The sequence below is a fragment of the Thalassophryne amazonica genome, chromosome 2 (assembly GCF_902500255.1).
Source record: "Thalassophryne amazonica chromosome 2, fThaAma1.1, whole genome shotgun sequence".
NCBI classification, from domain to species: domain Eukaryota; kingdom Metazoa; phylum Chordata; class Actinopteri; order Batrachoidiformes; family Batrachoididae; genus Thalassophryne; species Thalassophryne amazonica.
In genome coordinates, this window is record NC_047104.1 from 148,587,554 (window position 1) to 148,606,059 (window position 18,506).

General features: G+C 41.6%; 1 long non-coding RNA gene across 1 annotated transcript; it reads left to right on the forward strand.

Moving 5' to 3' along the window:
* Positions 1–648: 648 nt before the first annotated feature.
* LOC117503202 lies at positions 649–17,188 on the forward strand. The gene is made up of 3 exons (XR_004558517.1): positions 649–660; positions 3,208–3,211; positions 17,004–17,188. It is a non-coding gene; the product is annotated as an uncharacterized LOC117503202 (long non-coding RNA).
* Positions 17,189–18,506: the final 1,318 nt, after the last annotated feature.

Genomic DNA, 18,506 nt, shown 5'->3' on the forward strand with positions numbered 1-18,506 from the left:
TCATGATAACTATGACAAAGTGTAGGCAAGTACAGTGTACATGATTGTATTGGCTAATAAAATACTCTAGTCTTAGTCGCCTGTATATTTGCTTTTTTCCCTTTTAATAGAAAGAGAAACTTGTAGATAGCACAAAGAAACATCCTAATAAAATAAAGAGTCCAGCCGTTTTGAGCCATTTATAAGAGCTGAGCCATAAGCGGCCATTTAAAAATGGCTTGAGCCGGCTAGCAGCCATGGAATCTCTTCAGCCAGCCGTAATTTTAAAAAGTTACGGCTTCAGGGTCTAGTGAAGACTTGGTCAAGAACTACAGGAAATGTCTGACCTCTGTAATGGCAGACAAATATTTCTGTACCAAATGTTATGGTCTGTTTTTCTAGGGGATAAAATACTTATTTCATGCAATAAAATGCAAATTAATTATTTAAAAATCACACAATGTGATTTTCTGGATTTTCTGTTTTGTTTTGTTTTTTTGTTTTGTTTAAGATTCTGTCTCTCACAGTTGAAGTGTACCTATAATAAAAAAATATAAACCTCTGGACCTGTGGATCAAATACTTATTTCCCCCACTGTAAATCATCATGTGAATAAATTCATCCACAGGATGTAAATAACAGCAGATTTTTGAGTAGTGGTACAAGTACAAGGAGTACAAGGTGTCTGCTGCCATGTATGTGTGTGTGTGTGTGTGTGTGTGTGTGTGTGTGTGTGTGTGTGTGTGTGTGTGTGTGTGTGTGTGTGTGTGTGTGTGTGTGTGCTTAAGGCTTGTACTGTTGGGCATGTTGGAGGTAGAATAAGTACACTGCAGCCCAGATGTTTTGGAGGCAAAGGGCAGAGGTTTAGCATCCTGACAGTCTGATGGATGAAGGTGTTACCCAGTCTGATGGGGCAGGTATGAAGGCATTGGTACCTCCTCCCAAATGACAAGGAGACTGGATGAGGGATGGGAGGGGTCACTTGCAATGTTAGCTGCTTTGGAAGGCAGGTATTGTAAAAGTACTGAGGGCAGTGAGGTACCAATGATCTTCCTGGCTATGTTCACTATGTGTTGCAGGGTCTTATGGTGGGTAGTACAGCTCCCAAACCACACAGCAATGCACATGGTCAGAACTTTCTCAATGACGTCTTGGCAGATGGAACACATGATGGTCCCTGTGGATCTTGCCCTGTTTAGCTTCTGGTGGAAGTAAGGCCCAATCTCAGTACTCCCTCTTCACCCCAATCATTTCACCCTTTCCCTTCATTTTGCACATGCAGATGCAAAATGAAGGGAAAGGGCGAAGTGGTCGGTGTGAAGGGGGAGTATTGGGATTGAGCTAAAATGTGCTACTGGGATTCCTTGGCCCATAATGCATGGTTCTATGTCAAGTAGAGGTCATTGTGATGTGTAATTTGGTGCAGCTCAGCTGCTCCACTGAGGTGCAGTTAATGGTTGCAGGGGTTGTTGGGTATGGACTCTTAAGTCAAGAAGAATCCTATGTGTATTTTCAGGAAAATTGTCTTTGTACGACATTGCCAGTTGATCACCATAATTATGACTTCCTGGATGACCTATCTGAATGGCAGTGAACCTGAATTGAGGTCTTAGCTAACTGCATAGGAACTGTAAAGGACCATCTGTACTGTACTGTAGTGACCTGCCCTCCATCCAAGACCTATACACATACAGATGCAGAGACCAAACATCAATAAATACACAGTCTGTAAAGTAACCTTAGAACCAAGGAATGCTTTATTTTTTTTAATGTAGTTCATTTCTGTGCAGAAATGTTTTTTCTCACACAGACACCATTCACAGCGTATCTTGTTTTCTTTTCTCCGGACATGACAAATAGTGGTAACACACCTCTTATAAACAGCAGTATTCTGCAGTGAGATGAAATTAAAACCTGGGTCTATTGGGAACAGAACCCAGATCCTTCTACATGAAATGTCATTGAGGAAAGTGACACTAAATAAATGAATGGACTGCATTTATATAGCGCTTTTCCATCTGCATCAGACGCTCAAACCGCTTTACAATAATGCCTCACGTTCACCCCGATGTGAGGGTGCTGCCATGCAAGGTGCTCACTACACACTGGGAGCAACTAGGGGATTAAGGACATTGCCCAAGGGCCCTTAGTGATTTTCCGGTCAGGCTGAAATTTGAACTGAGGATTCTCTGGTCTCAAGCCCAACACTTAACCACTAGACCATCATCTCCCCTAAATGCTAGTATACATAACACATGCAGGTCCTTTGAGACACAGGCATCAGTTTGATCACATAGGCCAGATGGGCACTATTCTTTAGCTGCTTTAATTTCACTCTGACTTATGGCCCTGGTTCCTGAAACACTAAACCTGACTCCCTCTCTCGCCAGTATTCGTCCAGAGGGTCCAGTTTGACTCCAGATGCTATCCTTCTGACAGAGTGCATTGTTGCCCAGTGCAGCTGAGGAATCGAGAAGATAGTCCAAGATGCTCAACAGCAACAACCTGATCCAGGTAACGGCCCTGCAAACTGTTTATTTGTACCAGACCCAGTCTGCTCCCAGGTTCTGTATTGGGCCCACACCTCCTGGTTTGCATGCCATCGTGGAGCTAACCGCACCATGACCTTACTCAAGAAGCACTTGTGGTGGCCAAGTCTGAGCAGTGACACACAGAATTATGTCACAACGTGCACCACCTGTGCCCACAGTAGCAGGCTTCCTAAATCCAAAGGTAAATTTGTGATTTTCAACTGTGGTTAACCACTTCTCTAAGGCAGCCCACTTCATTGCTCTTCAGCAGTTGCCCTGAACTTTGGAAGCTTTGGAACCTGCCGAGCTACAACTTCACCAGCAGAAGGTAATTCTAGTGGTACATAAGGATTTAGTGGAGATGTTGAGCTGAAGCACCACAGTTGACATGGTATGTCACTCTTAGAGACCAAGTCTCAAAAACAGACCAAAAGCCCCAAGAGCCCGGTGTATAATCATAGTGCATGCACAAAATGCATGGGAATATTAAAGCATACATTGTGATTTAGAACACCTCCCAAGGGAGGTGTTCCAGGCACGTCCATCTGGGAGGAGACCCCGGGGAAGACCCAGGACTAGGTGGAGAGATTATATCTCCACACTGGCCTGGGAACGCCTCGGAATCCCTCAGTCAGAGGTGGTCAATGTTGCACAGGAAAGGGAAGTCTGGGGTCCCCTGCTGGTGACCCAAACCCAGAAAAGTGGTTGAAGATGAGTGAGTGATGGGTGTTATTTGTACTCTTCACCTTTCCCACCTGGACAAATTAAACACAGATTACCCACTGATTTTCCTGCTTGGTGATGCAAATTAACTTTGGGAATTTGGATTTTCTTTATTAGGTTTTTTTTTTCTTTGTTTTTTTTGGTCCATGAAGGATGACTCATGGACAGTGTGGACTGGTGATGTGTGGGTATATCGCAACTTTAGCTGTATGATTTCATTACCTGACTTCAGTGTGACTTCATTATGAAGTCATTCATACCAAATCAATCACAAATATTTTGCTCAGCAATATATGCTAGAGATTATCCATCTAGCCTCTGTGGTTGCAGAGATATACAAAAAAGGCGTTTTCTGATGTTTCCCTTGACCTTTAACTTTGACCAAACTATTCCAAAACCTAATCACACCCATCCATATACATGCATACACGTATATACATATACATACATACAGTGGGGTAAAAAGTATTTAGTCAGTCCCTGATTGTGCAAGTTCTCCTACTTCGAAAGATGAGAGAGGTCTGTAATTTTCATTATAGGTACACTTCAACTATTAGAAACAAAATGAGAAAAAAAAAATCCAGGAAATCACATTGTAGGATTTTTAAATAATTTATTTGTAAATTATGGTAGAAAATAAGTATTTGGTCACCCACAAATAAGCAAGATTTCTGTCTCTCACAGACCTGTAACTTCTTTACGAAGCTCTTCTGTCCTCCACCTGTTACCTGTATTAATGGCATCTGTTGGAACTCATTAACTGTATAAAAGACACCTGTCCACAGCCTTAAATAGTCAGACTCCAAACTCAACCATGGCCAAGACCAAAGAGCTGTCAAAGGACACCAGGAAGAAAATTGTAGATGTGCACCAGGCTGGGAAGAGTGAATCTACAATATTCAAGCAGGTTTGTGTGAACAAATCAACTGTGGGAGCAATTGTAAGAAAATGGAAGACATACAAGACCATTGATAATCTCCCTCGATCTGGGGCTCCACGCAAGATCTCATCCCGTGGGGGCAAAATGATCATGAGAACGGTGAGCAAAAATCCCAGAACTACATGGAGGGACCTAATGAATGACCAGCAGAGAGCTGGGACCAAAGTAACAAAGGCTACACACTATGCAGACAGGGACTCAAATCTTGCAGTGCCAGGCGTGTCCCCCTGCTTAAGCCAGTACATGTCCAGGCCCATCTGAAGTTTGCCAGAGAGCATATGGATGATCCAGAAGAGGACTGAGAGAATATCATGTGGTCAGATGAAACCAAAATAGAACAAAATAGAAATTCAACTAGTCATGTTTGGAGGAAGACGAATGCTGAGTTGCATCCCAAGAACACCATATCTACTGTGAAGCATGGGGGTGGAAACATCATGCTTTGGGGCCGTTTTTCTGCAAAGGGGACAGGACGACAGCTGACAGCACCACTGTTGACACCTGTGCAGCAACACTGTCAGGGCACAGAGTTATACATCAAATGTGAAATGGTCGAATATTACTCAATATTTTATGGTCTGAAATCTCACACGATTAACCAATCAGATTTGCAGAACAAATATAATTGGGTTAGAATATTGGTTTAGCTATACACCGAAGAGGGCAAAGTGGATACTGATGGAACAACATGTCCACTGAATTTCTGGATACCTTTACCGTGTATCCGAAAAGTATTCACAATGCTTCACTTCTTCCACATTTTGCTATGTTACAGCCTTATTTCACATTGGAGTAAAATGGAGTTTACACCTTTCCACAAAACCTGAGAAGCTGTGTTTCAGTTCTGCCACAGAATAATTGCTGTCAAGTTAAATAACTCGCCACTAAACATTTGTCCTCTCAAGAGAGTCACTGCTCATTTTTGTGTTGTGCCATCAGCCATGCTCTTTGTAACTTTTCCTCGCTGCAAATATTGGACATAGCAAGTGGGAAACAAATACAAATCAATACTGAGCGAAAGCATTGAAGTCCCAAAGGTGAACAAGTGAGATAGAAAAAAGAAAAGAAAAGCATCACCTTGTTTTACCTTCACCTAACTTTGCTCAAAGTTAAAGAGGAAATACATCACTGTTTCTCTAAAACGGATCCATCATGATATGTTTCAGAGTGAAGAGACGTGACCTCCTTCACTCACTTTATTATACAGCGATGACATTGTACAGACTGGACAGCTGCTGTGAGAGATGGGATAAAGTTCTCCATTGATCAGCCGCTTTGAGAGCTGTTGCCTCCTTACTGTCCTTTGTGAAAGTTCTTAAATGTGAGGAGACTCTCAAGGTCAGCACTGCAACTCTGCAGAGTCTCCACTGAGAAAGGCCGCGTATGAAAACATCAGGTTTTCTCTTGACATTCATCATCAGCACAACCACACAATCAGAACCTGAATATCTGCAAGCACATGTTCTATTTTAGTTTCCACTGCATGTCCATAGCTCCTGAGATATCAGTCTGTTTGTAGTAATTTAACTTCAATATTTCTAGTGTTTTTGACATTGCAGCTCATGGAATGTGTGTTAATTGAATTTATAACGATTGGATGGACAGTAGAAAAAACAAAGAGAATGTGATGACGCCACAATCCTCTTTTTAAAATTTTTAACTAATATTTGGCACCAGGTCTGCATCAAAATCCACATTTTAATGCACAGAGGTGATGGTCTAGTGGTTAAGTGTTGGACTTCAGACCAGAGAGAGGATCCTCGGTTCAAAACCCAGCCAGACTGGATAATCACAAAGGGCCCTTGGACAAGGTCCTTAATCCCTAGGTGCTCCCCACGTGTAGTCAGCGCCTTGCATGGCATCACCCTGACATTGCTGTGTGAGCAGTGTTGGGGAAAGTAACTTTGGAAAGTTACTTCATCTGTTAATCTATACAGTTATATTTTACAGTTACTTCTTATATTTACTTCATTAGCAGCTGCGGACACCTTGTCGGCAGCTGCTGAATGTAATTAATAAAGTTACTCATAATCTAATTTGGTTATTTTTAAGATTTAGTACTCAGAAAAGTAACTATTAGTTACTTTGCTGATTAGTTACTTTTCTGATTGCTCAATCTTACGAGTAACCAAGTTAGATTACTCGTTACCTTATTAGTTACATTACTTATTAGTTGCAAGTTTTCTGCAGATTCTAATAAAGTAACTGCATAAAGCACCTGTATAAAGCAACTAAAAACGTAACTAAAAAAGTAACTTGTCAAAGTTACTTTCCACAACACTGTGTGCGTGTGTGTTTGTATGAATGGGTGAATGTGAGGCATAACTGTAAAGCGCTTTCAGCTTCTGATGCAGATGGAAAAGTGCAATATAAATGCAGTCCATTTTGATCCGCATCATCATAGCATACAGATCCCGATCAAGAGATTACTATTACCCTGTGCATTGGTGAGGTGGCAATAGCATGGTGCTGTTTTCACTGGTGTGTCTGTGTGTGGACAAAGTACAGTAGTGTTCAGAATAATAGTAGTGCTATGCGACTTAAAAGATTAATCCAGGTTTTGAGTATATTTCTTATTGTTACATGGGAAACAAGGTACCAGTAGATTCAGTAGATTCTCACAAATCCAACAAGACCAAGCATTCATGATATGCACACTCTTAAGGCTATGAAATTGGGCTATTAGTAAAAAAAAGTAGAAAAGGGGGTGTTCACAATAATAGTAGTGTGGCATTCAGTCAGTGAGTTCGTCAGTTTTGTGGAACAAACAGGTGTGAATCAGGTGTCCCCTATTTAAGGATGAAGCCAGTATCTGTTGAACATGCTTTTCTCTTTGAAAGCCTGAGGAAAATGGGACGTTCAAGACATTGTTCAGAAGAACAGCGTAGTTTGATTAAAAAGTTGATTGGAGAGGGGAAAACGTATACGCAGGTGCAAAAAATGATAGGCTGTTCATCTACAATGATCTCCAATGCTTTAAAATAGACAAAAAAAAAAAAACAGAGACGCATGGAAGAAAAGGGAAAACAACCATCAAAATGGATAGAAGAATAACCAGAATGGCAAAGGCTCACCCACTGATCAGCTCCAGGATGATCAAAGACAGTCTGGAGTTACCTGTAAGTGCTGTGACAGTTAGAAGACGCCTGTGTGAAGCTAATTTATTTGCAAGAATCCTCCGCAAAGTCCCTCTGTTAAATAAAAGACATGTGCAGAAGAGGTTACAATTTACCAAAGAATACATCATTTCATTTCATTTATTATACAGGAAAAAGGTTAAAAGCACAATTGCACATTACCCCAGGCCTGACTCAGTTAAAACTGTTTTACAGCAGGTTCCTGTTTTACACATAAACCTACACACAAACAATCATTTCATTCAATCATGTGGACAATAAACCTAACATGTACAGCACACATTCATAAAATCATAAATACATAAATAAAAAGATAAAAAGATCAGACAAGTGAGAAAGTTAGATCAGTGGTTACACGAATAACTATTCAATAAATCGTCTCTGTAAGTTTTTTTAAATAGTATCTTTGAGCTGATAGTTCTAGTGCCCAGAGGGATATCATCCCACACCTTAGTATAGATGTTGTAGAAGAATGATCTTTGTCCATAAGTGTTTTTTTCATCATCAACTGAAATAGAAATTCATCATCAACATCAACTGGCCTAAAGAGAAATGGAGGAATATTTTGTGGACTGATGAAAGTAAGATTGTTCTTTTTGGGTCCAAGGGCCGCAGACAGTTTGTGAGATGACCCCCAAACTCTGAATTCAAGCCACAGTTCACAGTGAAGACAGTGAAGCATGGTGGTGTAAGTATCATGATATGGGCATGTTTCTCCTACTATGGTGTTGGGCCTATATATCGCATACCAGGTATCATGGATCAGTTTGGATATGTCAAAATACTTGAAGAGGTCATGTTGCCTTATGCTGAAGAGGACATGCCCTTGAAGTGGGTGTTTCAACAAGACAATGACCCCAAGCACACTAGTAAACGAGCAAAATCTTGGTTCCAAACCAAAAAAATTAAAGCCTTGCAGATGTGAAGAAGTCATGAAAAACTGTGGTTATACAACTAAATACTAGTTTAGTGATTCACAGGATTACTAAAAAAGCAGTTTGAACATAATAGTTTTGAGTCTGTAGCGTCAACAGCAGATGTTACTATTATTGTGAACACCCCCTTTTCTACTTTTTTTTTTTTTTTTACTAATAGCCCAATTTCATAGCCTTAAGAGTGAGCATATCATGAATGCTTGGTCTTGTTGGATTTTTGAGAATCTACTGAATCTACTGGTACCTTGTTTCCCATGTAACAATAAGAAATATACTCAAAACCTGGATTAATCTTTTTAGTCACATAGCACTACTATTACTCTGAACGCTACTGTAACTCAAAAATTGCTGAACAAATTTCCTTCAAATTTGATGGGAATATGACTTGGATACGTGAGGTGATTAATAACCTGTCACTAATTTTGGGATCTGTTCCTTAATGTCTTAAATATGCAGTGATTAAACAAATACTTTGACCCTAGTCTACTGAAAAAAGATAGACAGAAACCAAACCCATCATTTTGATCTACAATTCTTGAAGAAGTGGTTTCACAGCAGCTCGTGGCCCACCTTACTGAGAATAAGCTCTCTAAGCCACTGCAGTCTGCATTTACAATGCACCATTGCAGCCTTTACTAAAGTGGAAAATGACCTTCTGCTTGCAATGGATTGAGACGCCACTATGGTTCTGCTACTGTTATACGATGGCCCACCATGTCAAACGCAGCACTAAGATCTCCTACTGAATAGGTTTGAGAATCACTTTGGGATTGCTGGGAATGTCTTTGCATGGTTGACATCCTACTTAACCACTCACTCTCACTGTGTCCTGTACAATAACGTCACCTCAAGCCTAGTTCCCATGAAATATGGGGTTCCACAAGGGTCCATCTTTGGCCCCTGCTTTGCTCCCTCTATATAGCACCCCTTGCACTGGCTCCCCATCCATTTCAGACTCCAATTTAAAATTCTAGTGCTGACGTTTAGAGCTCTGCATGGTCAAATGCCATCTTATATCACCGAGCTATTACATCCATATGTGACAAGTAGGTCTCTGAGGTCTTCGGACCTGGGCCTATTGGTTGTGCCTAGGACAAGACTGAAGACCAGGGGAGACTGTGCTTTCGAGGTGGTGGCACCTAAAATGTGGAATGCATTGCCTTTGGACCTACACTCCGTGGACTCTGTTGAAACATTTAAAGTGAAGCTAAAGACCCTTTTGTATAGGCTGGCTTTTACCTAGTTTTTTTGGTTTTATGTTTCTGCTGTTTTTAATTTCTCTGTTCTTATGTGAAGCACTTTGTGATTTCTATCTTGAAAGGTGCTATATAAATAAACCTTACTTACTTACTTACTTACCTACCTTGTCAGATACTTCGATGCTGTGGGATTGCTTTTCACCGTTAACCTTGATTTATGTTTCTACAACTCCGTAACTCAACGTGAGTGTGATGTGACCCTTTTGAAGTTCTTTGTCGCGTTGGCGAGTGGCCTAATGCAATTTACTGCCGGAATAGTAGGGTGCATGACGTGGAGAACAAGGCAGGGACTTTCTTTCCGCCTGCTGCACCAGTGATCCTGGTCGTTTTTTTGTTTGTTTGTTTGTTTGTTTTTTTGCCAACAAAGTTGGAGGAGGTTATATTTTCACCCGTTTGTTTGTGAACAGCCTGGAGCCCATGATTTTTCATATACCGTAATTAAATTTTTACTAAAGATTCATATCCTGAAAGGCAAGAACTGATTAAATTTTCAAGGTCATAGGTGAAATGACAAAGTCAGGAAAAATCCCTATCTGTAACACTGAATGAAATTTCAAAAATTCTATAACTGTCAAAAAAGATCAGATTTCTTGCATGTGGGATGGTATCCTTCAATGACAGAGTGTGATCCAGATCTGATCCATATTACAGATTTTGTGGCCATTTAAATTTAACATTGAAAACCCCATTTATTGTATATTTGACATTATATCTTTATCAAATGTGCCCCAATCACTCTCATATTTGAAAGTGAGAAGCAGACTGGCACTCACTATCACCTGACAAAGTTTGATCCGGATTTGATCCCGATTGTGGAATTTGTGGACATTTGAATTTCATATTGAAAAACCCATTTGGTGTACATTTTGCAATATATCTCATTCAAAAGTGCCTCACTCACTCATTTTTTCCTCTTACGGATGTACCTACACCACCAAAGGTTTTTTTTTTCAAAACTTTTCAGTTTCTGAATTCTGACACCACCACAAAAAACTTAGATTGAAGTGCATGAACTAAGTACATACTCCTGACATTTGATCACATCTAATTTCGCTCATGAAAAGCCACTTCTAACAGGACTTTGACCTTAAGAAACTATGTGCGAGGTGTTCTAAAGTCACACAGATGTCATATGATGAAGTTATACATAGTCAAAAAACAAAAAACATAAAAAAAACACCTTTACAGACATATGCATATTTAGTTGTACAGTTATATCGTGGTGCACTGACCGTGCATAATATGCATCAGCCCTCAGATGCCTTCCATTAGGGCTCCTTCACACATAGTGAAACTTTGGTTGATTTGCGCATCAAACAGGAATCGTGTGCAAAACATGTAAAATCGTAGCTGCTTCATAGACCTGTTGCTACAACTATTTGCACACACCAGCGGCTGAAAGACAGAGTGTGTGGTGTGCAAACCCATCGATCCCTCTCGTGGCAAGCGTCGGCCAAATTCCAGGTGGCACACATGAGCATCTAACACCGCTCGCATGGCACTTAGAAAATGTGTGGCCATTCACACTGTTAACATGACAACAGTCAGCAGACAATCACTGTCAAGCTGGCAGTGAAATTTGTGTAAGTGCCCCACAAGTGTGGCTTTGGTCTGTGCGCTGAACTGACAGGAGGTGTCTCCATCCCAGCTGGACAACACGTACTGTGTTTAGACGGACATGGACTAACAACTGCCCACTGTGACATGCATGTGTCTGCTTGCTGTCATCACGTGGACATAAATAAAAACATATCGCTGTGGTGACGGGCAGCAGCGAGCACACGCGCTCACTGCAACCCATTGACAGGCTGCCCCCAGGTTGAAACAGACCGCCAGATCATAACACGCAGCAGGCGATCTGTCACATCACCCAAGTGAGCTCTGTTCCATATAATGCTGTGTCAGTCCTGCAGTGCGCCGGCAGGACATGGGTGCAGGCTGGCTGGACACAAGCCAGCAGATATGGCCATGAGAAGAGCGAGCTGCTTCTCATTCATGTCATTTTATGACTGTACGTCTGACTATGGGTCATCTACAGAGGAGCAGACAGATCATATTTGTATTGCACACTTGATAAGAGGGATTCAATATAATGCAATGTTTTTATATGGTGTGCAGTTGTTGTTTTTTTTTTAAATACGTCCATGTCCGTCCTGATATCAGACAGTTTCCTGCATCTTTCACAGCACAGTGATCATAGCTCAGTGGTAACGTTTCAGAGCTTTTGGAAGGTGCAGGTTCAAATCCCGTGGGTGGCACATATTTTATTTTATTCGAAGCACCTGTGCAATGTGGTTACACATCACCCAGCTGCTATCACTGTGTTCCTGCGTGCATGAACCGTAGCACCGGCATCATGCACGCCTGCCTGTCGGCGCAATGTGTCGTGGTGCGTTTATACAAGCTGTTACGACAGGAGTGGCCCTGAGTTGTACATATTCGCACTATGTGTGAGGGGGCCATTAGTCCAGTCTTGCATAACACGACAGCTATAGAATTTGTTCATCTCTTTCTTGCTGATTTCATTTTTAATAGTCACTGTAGAGAAGCTTGAATCTTCGACTGGACTGGGTTGCTTTAATAGTCACTGTTCATTTTTTTCCTCTTTACTGTCCTTTCGTTCTCAGTTTCATTCTGATCTTCCCCTGCTTGCTCGCCCTCTCTCTCAGCAGGAGATGGTGATTGGACGGAGCTTGTGACTGCCAGTGCTCCTCATTGGCTGAGGCACCACAGAGTCAGATCAAAGTGATCTCTGGTGTTTTGGCCTGAAGCTCTGAGAGCACAAGAAGCCACATTGTGTGCACATAAAATACTGAGAGAAAAGGGTGCAGTGCTCAGTCGCTGCTTCACAGAGAAACGGTCACATGCTCGACACATATCAACATGGTCAGCAATTGCTTTGATTCGGGAGTTCACCCTTTGTGGTAAAATAAAAAACTATTGCAGAGATGCACGAACCTCCATATCTCATACTGACAGTCTGCAGAGATGTTTCGAAGTATAGTCAGTGCAGGCCTGATCACTCAATATTAAATATATCCCAAGTTGAAATGTTCTTACTGGGTTACTTATTTGTTACTGCAGCCACCAGTCAACATGACTCAACCTGACACTGAAACTCCTTACTACCACACTCGTGAACTTACAAGTCCTAAATTCACAAAGATGTTGACTTCAAACAATTATTTTGAAGGCCCATGTTGTAAAATCCAACCACCAGGCACTTCCCAGTGAATGCCACTGCTTGACCTTGCTCTCAGAAGGGGTTCCAGTCTGCAATACCTCAACAAGGTAACACTATTTACATTTGGAACAAACCACCTGACTTTTGCTTGATCTGGCCCCCCTCACCTGTGGCCAATTTGAGTCAGAGAGCAACACAAGGGTGGACTGTTACACCTGTTCTCTCTCTGCTCATTCCCTACCTCCTCCCACTTAAACATGCACGCCTGTGTCCTATTGACTCTGTTCTATTTCAGTCAGGCTTTGGTGCATGCTCAATGCTAGACTGTCTGATAGGGATGCACGATCCACAATTTTTCACTTCCAAGCAGATCCCGACATCTGAATTTGGATATCTGCCAATACCGATACCAGATTTCTGTTTGCTTTAATATTATCATCATCAACAACATTGTTGACTTTATTTGAGGATATTTTGTATTCCCAGTTATACAGCTTTATGATGAAGTGTTTAGAGGAGGATTTTCTTAAGAAGACCTGAAAGTTCAGCTACAAAAATTTGCCAGAAGGTACATCTATAAGATTTGATGTTTTGGTTAAAGAATTAAGTACTTTTTTATAGACTTGAAGAGGAAAAAACAGCGCTCTCTCTCTTTCTCAATTTTCAATTTCAGTGAAGCTTTATTGACATGGAAAACATATGTTTACATTGTCAAAGCAAGTGTTGAGTAAAATTTAACTCTCTCTCTCGCTATATCTCTTTCGCTTGCTCACTGTCTTCCTGCTGAGCAAATGTGGAACTTTATGGAAACATGAAGCCTTTCAACTGTGAAAGAAACCGTAAATTTCAATAGAGACTTTTTTTTTCCTCTTTCAGCTGATAGAAATTGTTCAGCTGTGCTCTGAGCAGCTGCCATTTCCTAGCGTTTCACAGCCTCGGACGCTGAAGCGGTTGATTTTTCAGCACACATTTTCACAAACAATTCAGTTCATTTTTCAGAAAATCGGCATAGACTGCGGAAGAGACCTCTCTCAAAGAGCTCAGCTTCAGTTCAGACCCCCCCCCCCCCCCCCCCCATGCCCAGCAGCAAACAGCAGAGAGCATGCAGCAGTTGAAAGGTTTCACAGTGGCTCCTCTTCAATATCGGAAAATGTCGCAGGTTGTATCGGTATTTTCCAATACTTGAATTACGTTACTGGATTGGATAGGTTGCATTGTTATCGTCTGATGAAGTCATGTGCCAAGTCATCCAGCTTTTGTTTGTGTTTGCCTCCCTGTTGCCAGACCACTGCTAGTCTTCGACCCACAACCTTTATTCAGGCCAGTTACTATTATTTGTCCTATCCCAGTGAGATCAGATTTTAAGGTTCTGCTACAAGCCTATAAAATTGTTCACGGACTGGCACCTCCCTACCTAGCTGACCTAATTAAACCCTACGTACCAGCCCGGCCTTTGCATTCTCAGGGTGCACGACTCTTTTGTTGTGCAACTTTGTTGTGATTTGGTGCTATATAAATGAAACTAAATTGAAAATTGTCAACCTATCGCCTGACTCTTGCCTGCTTTGGACCTATGCTGCTTCAGCAATTGCACCTTTGCCATCTTTCCTGTTGCTGAACCTCTACCTGCCCATGGCTGCCCACAAACTAACTGGACCACACCTCCTGGTGTTAAAGGACAGAATCAATCATCTTCAAGTAAGATTGTCACATCACTTTTCTTACCCTGTTCCATGCACCCTTGAACCTACCATTTGCATCTTAACCTTAATGCCTCTCCATCATCAGATCACAGTTATCTTTCAATAATCTGTCCAGCCCCACTCTCAGAAAGATCCCATCCTACTACCTGAGCCTAATGTGAATCTCACCCAGAACTTCAATATCACTACATGTTGAATCATCATTTGTCCTGAACTAAAACAAACCAGTAAACCTGTCCTCACATTTACTTTGTGATCTATAAATTGTGTACTTGAACTTTGCTCATCTGATCTGGTATCCTTACACTTATGCCCTTGACAACACACAAAACCCATTAGTATGGAAAGGTGGTGATTCCTGGTCTTCTAGAAGATGTAGATGTGAAGATGGGTAAAGTGACATCTGGACGTTCTCCCTTAGCCTCCTACCGCCTTAATTCAAGATCAGCAACATGAATCGATGGCTTACACGCTTAATCCTCAGAGGTCAAGCAGTTGCCAGCGATCATGAAAAATACCCCATTGTTGCAAAATAGGTCACTATACCATATTTTTTCAGTTCCATAATTCTTTAGACATCATGCCATAATTGAAGAATAATATGTGTTGTTTTTTCCACTATTGCTTGGACTGTGAGTATGTAGGGTGATCCCAGAATTGCCATTAATGGTTTGTTTTGGCAAAAGGTCACGGTCATTGGTTGGACACAAATGTGAGGCTCACACAAACAGCTCTGGTTAACAAAAGACTTTAGCGGTGTGGATAGCAGAGGCTGGTACACAAGTAGGCAGTCCAAAAATGATCAGGCTAAGGCGTGGTCATTCAAACAGGCAGGCAGGACTATGGAACACGAGATACAGAGCTGGAGAAAAGGCACAAGGTGCATCGATCTGACGAGGAACAACAGCACCCAGTGAGTTTATGTAATCCCAGGTGATGAGCTGCAAATTAGGAACAGGTGTGCATGGAAAGCACCAGAACAAAGGCATGGCCAGAGAAAGAGAAACGCCCACCACCAAAGACAGACAAGAGTGATAGAGGCAGACAGACCAAAGCAGAAAAACCCTGAAACTGAAAAACTGAAACCCTGACCAAAAAAAAAAAAGCTGATTCCACCACACTTGTCATGTAGGTGGTTTCTGGAATTGCCCAGGTGACATATGTACTCAAGGTGAATCATTGGGGTAAACAGAAGTTGCTCCAGCATGAATGACATCCTGAGTAACCCCACCACCACTACCACCACACACACACACACACACACATTCTGTTTTTACACCCCCTCCCAGTCTAAAAACAACAACACTGTGCACAAATTAACTTTTTGTCTAATGTCTGAATGTAGATCTAATGTCTTCGAATTCAACTGAACTGAAAACTATCGTTGTATGTACGGTGTATCCAGAAAGTGTTCACAGTGCTTCACTTTCTCCACATTTTGTTGTTACAGCCTTATTCCAAAATGGATGAAATAATTTTTTTCAACTCAAAATTCTACTCACAATATCCCATATAGACATGATTTTTTTGCAAATTTCTGTATATATATATATATAAAATCACATGTACATAATTATTCACACGCTTTACGCAATACTTTGTTGATGCATCTTTGGGAGCAATTACAGCCTTAAGTCTTCTTGAATATGATGCCACAAGCTTGGCGCACTTATCTTCAGGCAGTTTTGCCCATTCCTGTTTGCAGCACTTCTTAAGCTCCATCTGGTTGGATGGAGAGCGTCGGTGCACAGAGTTGTCCTGAAGCCACTCCTTTGATACCTTGGCTGTGTGCTTAGGGTCATTGTCCTGCTGAAAGATGAAATGTCACCTCAGTCTGAGGTCAAGAGCGCTCTGTAGGAGGTTTTCATCCAGGATGTCTCTGTACATTGCTGCATTTATCTTTCCCTCAATCCTGACTAGTCTCACAGTTCCTGCTGCTGAAAAACATCCCCACAGCGTGATGCTGCCACCACCATGTTTCACTGAAGGGATGGTGTCTGGTTTTCTCCAAACATGACACCTGACATTCACACCAAAGAATTTTGTTTCTCATGGCCTGAGAGTCCTTCAGGTGCCTTTTGGCAAACTTCAGGTGGGCTGCTATGTTCCATTTACTAAGGACTGGCTTCTGTCTGGCCACTCTACCATACAGGCCTGATTGGTGGATTGCTGCAGAAATGGTTGTCCTTCTCTCTCCACAGAGGGAAGCTGGAGTTCTGACAGAGTGATCATGGGGTTTTTGGTCACCTCCCTGACTAAAGCCCTTCTCCCCCGATCACGCTAGGAAGAGTCCTGCTGGATCTGAACTTCTTCTATTTAGAGATGATGGAGGTCATTGTGTTCACTCGGACTTTCAAAGCAGCAGAAATGTTTCTGTACCCTTCCCCAGATTTGTGCCTCCAGACAATTCTGTCTCAGAGTCTACAGACAATTCCTTTGACTTCATGCTTGGTTTGTGCTCTGACATGCACTGTCAACTGTGGGACCTTATATGTAGACAGGTGTGTGTCTTTCTAAATCATGTCCAGTCAAATGAATTTACCCTAGGTGGACTCTAGTTAGGATGTAGAAACATCTCAAGGATGATCAGTGGAAACAGGATAGATATAAAGTAATGAAGTACCAAGAGCTGAAGGAGTAACTGGAGCAGATGTGGAAGATAAAGTCCAAAGTGGTCCCAGTGGTAACAGGAGCACTAGGAGGTGTAACCCCCAAATTGTAAGAGTGGCTCCAGCAGATTCCAGCCACAACATCAGAGCTCTCTGTACAGAAGAGTGTAGTCCTAAGAACAGCTAAGATACTGTGCCAAACCGTTAAACTCCCAGGCAGCTGGTAGAGGACCCGAACTTGAAGAACACACATACCACTTTTTTTATATATATGTTTAGTTACTTCACATCCAGCTTTTTTTGTTCAATTTCAATTTAATTTCAATTTATTAATTTATATAGCGCCAAATCACGACAAAGTCACCCCAACGCGCTTCACATAATTCACAACAACACAAATTAATCTAAAATCAAACTTAAAAGCAAGAAAAGCACAGTAAAAAGATAAAACACAGTAGAATAAAAATTATAAAGCAAAAACAAAACAGATTAAAAAAATTAATGATAAGACAGTCTAAAAAAGTGGGTCTTCAGTCTTGATTTAAAAATCTCCACCATGTCAGACTGCCGAATAACAGCAGGTAGATCGTTCTAAAGAGCCGGACCACGGTAGGAGAAGGCTCTATACCCCACAGACCTTTTGTTCATCCTCATAACACACAGAAGCCCTGTGCCCTGCGAACGCAAGGGTCTCGCGGGTACGTAGGGCTTAACCAAGTCCGCCAGGTAGGAAGGTGCCAGTCCATGAACAATTTTATAAACCATCAATAAAACTTTAAAATCCGATCTGGCAGAAACCGGTAGCCAATGAAGGGATGCCAGAATGGGAGTAATGTGGTCAAACCTTCTACTTTGTGTCAAAAGTCTGGCAGCAGCATTCTGTACCAACTGAAGTCCTCGAATGCTAGACTGCGGCAGGCCAGAAAATAAAGCATTACAATAATCCAATCTAGAAGAGACAAACGCATGAATCAGAGTCTCAGCATCAGCCATAGACAGGATGGGGCGAATCTTCGCTATATTTCTCAGATGAAAGAAAGCAGTCCTCATAATTTCCGTAATGTGGAGGTCAAAGGACAACGTAGGATCAAAAATTACCCCAAGGTTCCTCACTTTGTCAGTATGATGTATAAACACATGAACCTAGGCTAAGCGCCAGCTGATCAAATTGATGCCGATGTCTTGCTGGACCAAGAACCATCATTTCAGTCTTATCAGAGTTCAAAAGTAGAAAGCTGCTAGGTTTATTCTGACTGATGAGTTTACAGGAGACATTTGTATTGACATTCTCAATTATTTGGAGATTATTGGGTTTTGTGCAAATGTAGCTTGTGAAAAGAATAATGGGAGCGAGACAAATCCACTTCTGTGGATATTTTCTTCTCCTCTAACAAAAGAAACAAACCAACTGAAAATGAAAGTGACGTCTGTCACATCTCCTTTCAGTTCTTTTCCCATCTTTGTTCAGACAGCTTCAGCTCTTCATCTCAGCACTGTTAACACACC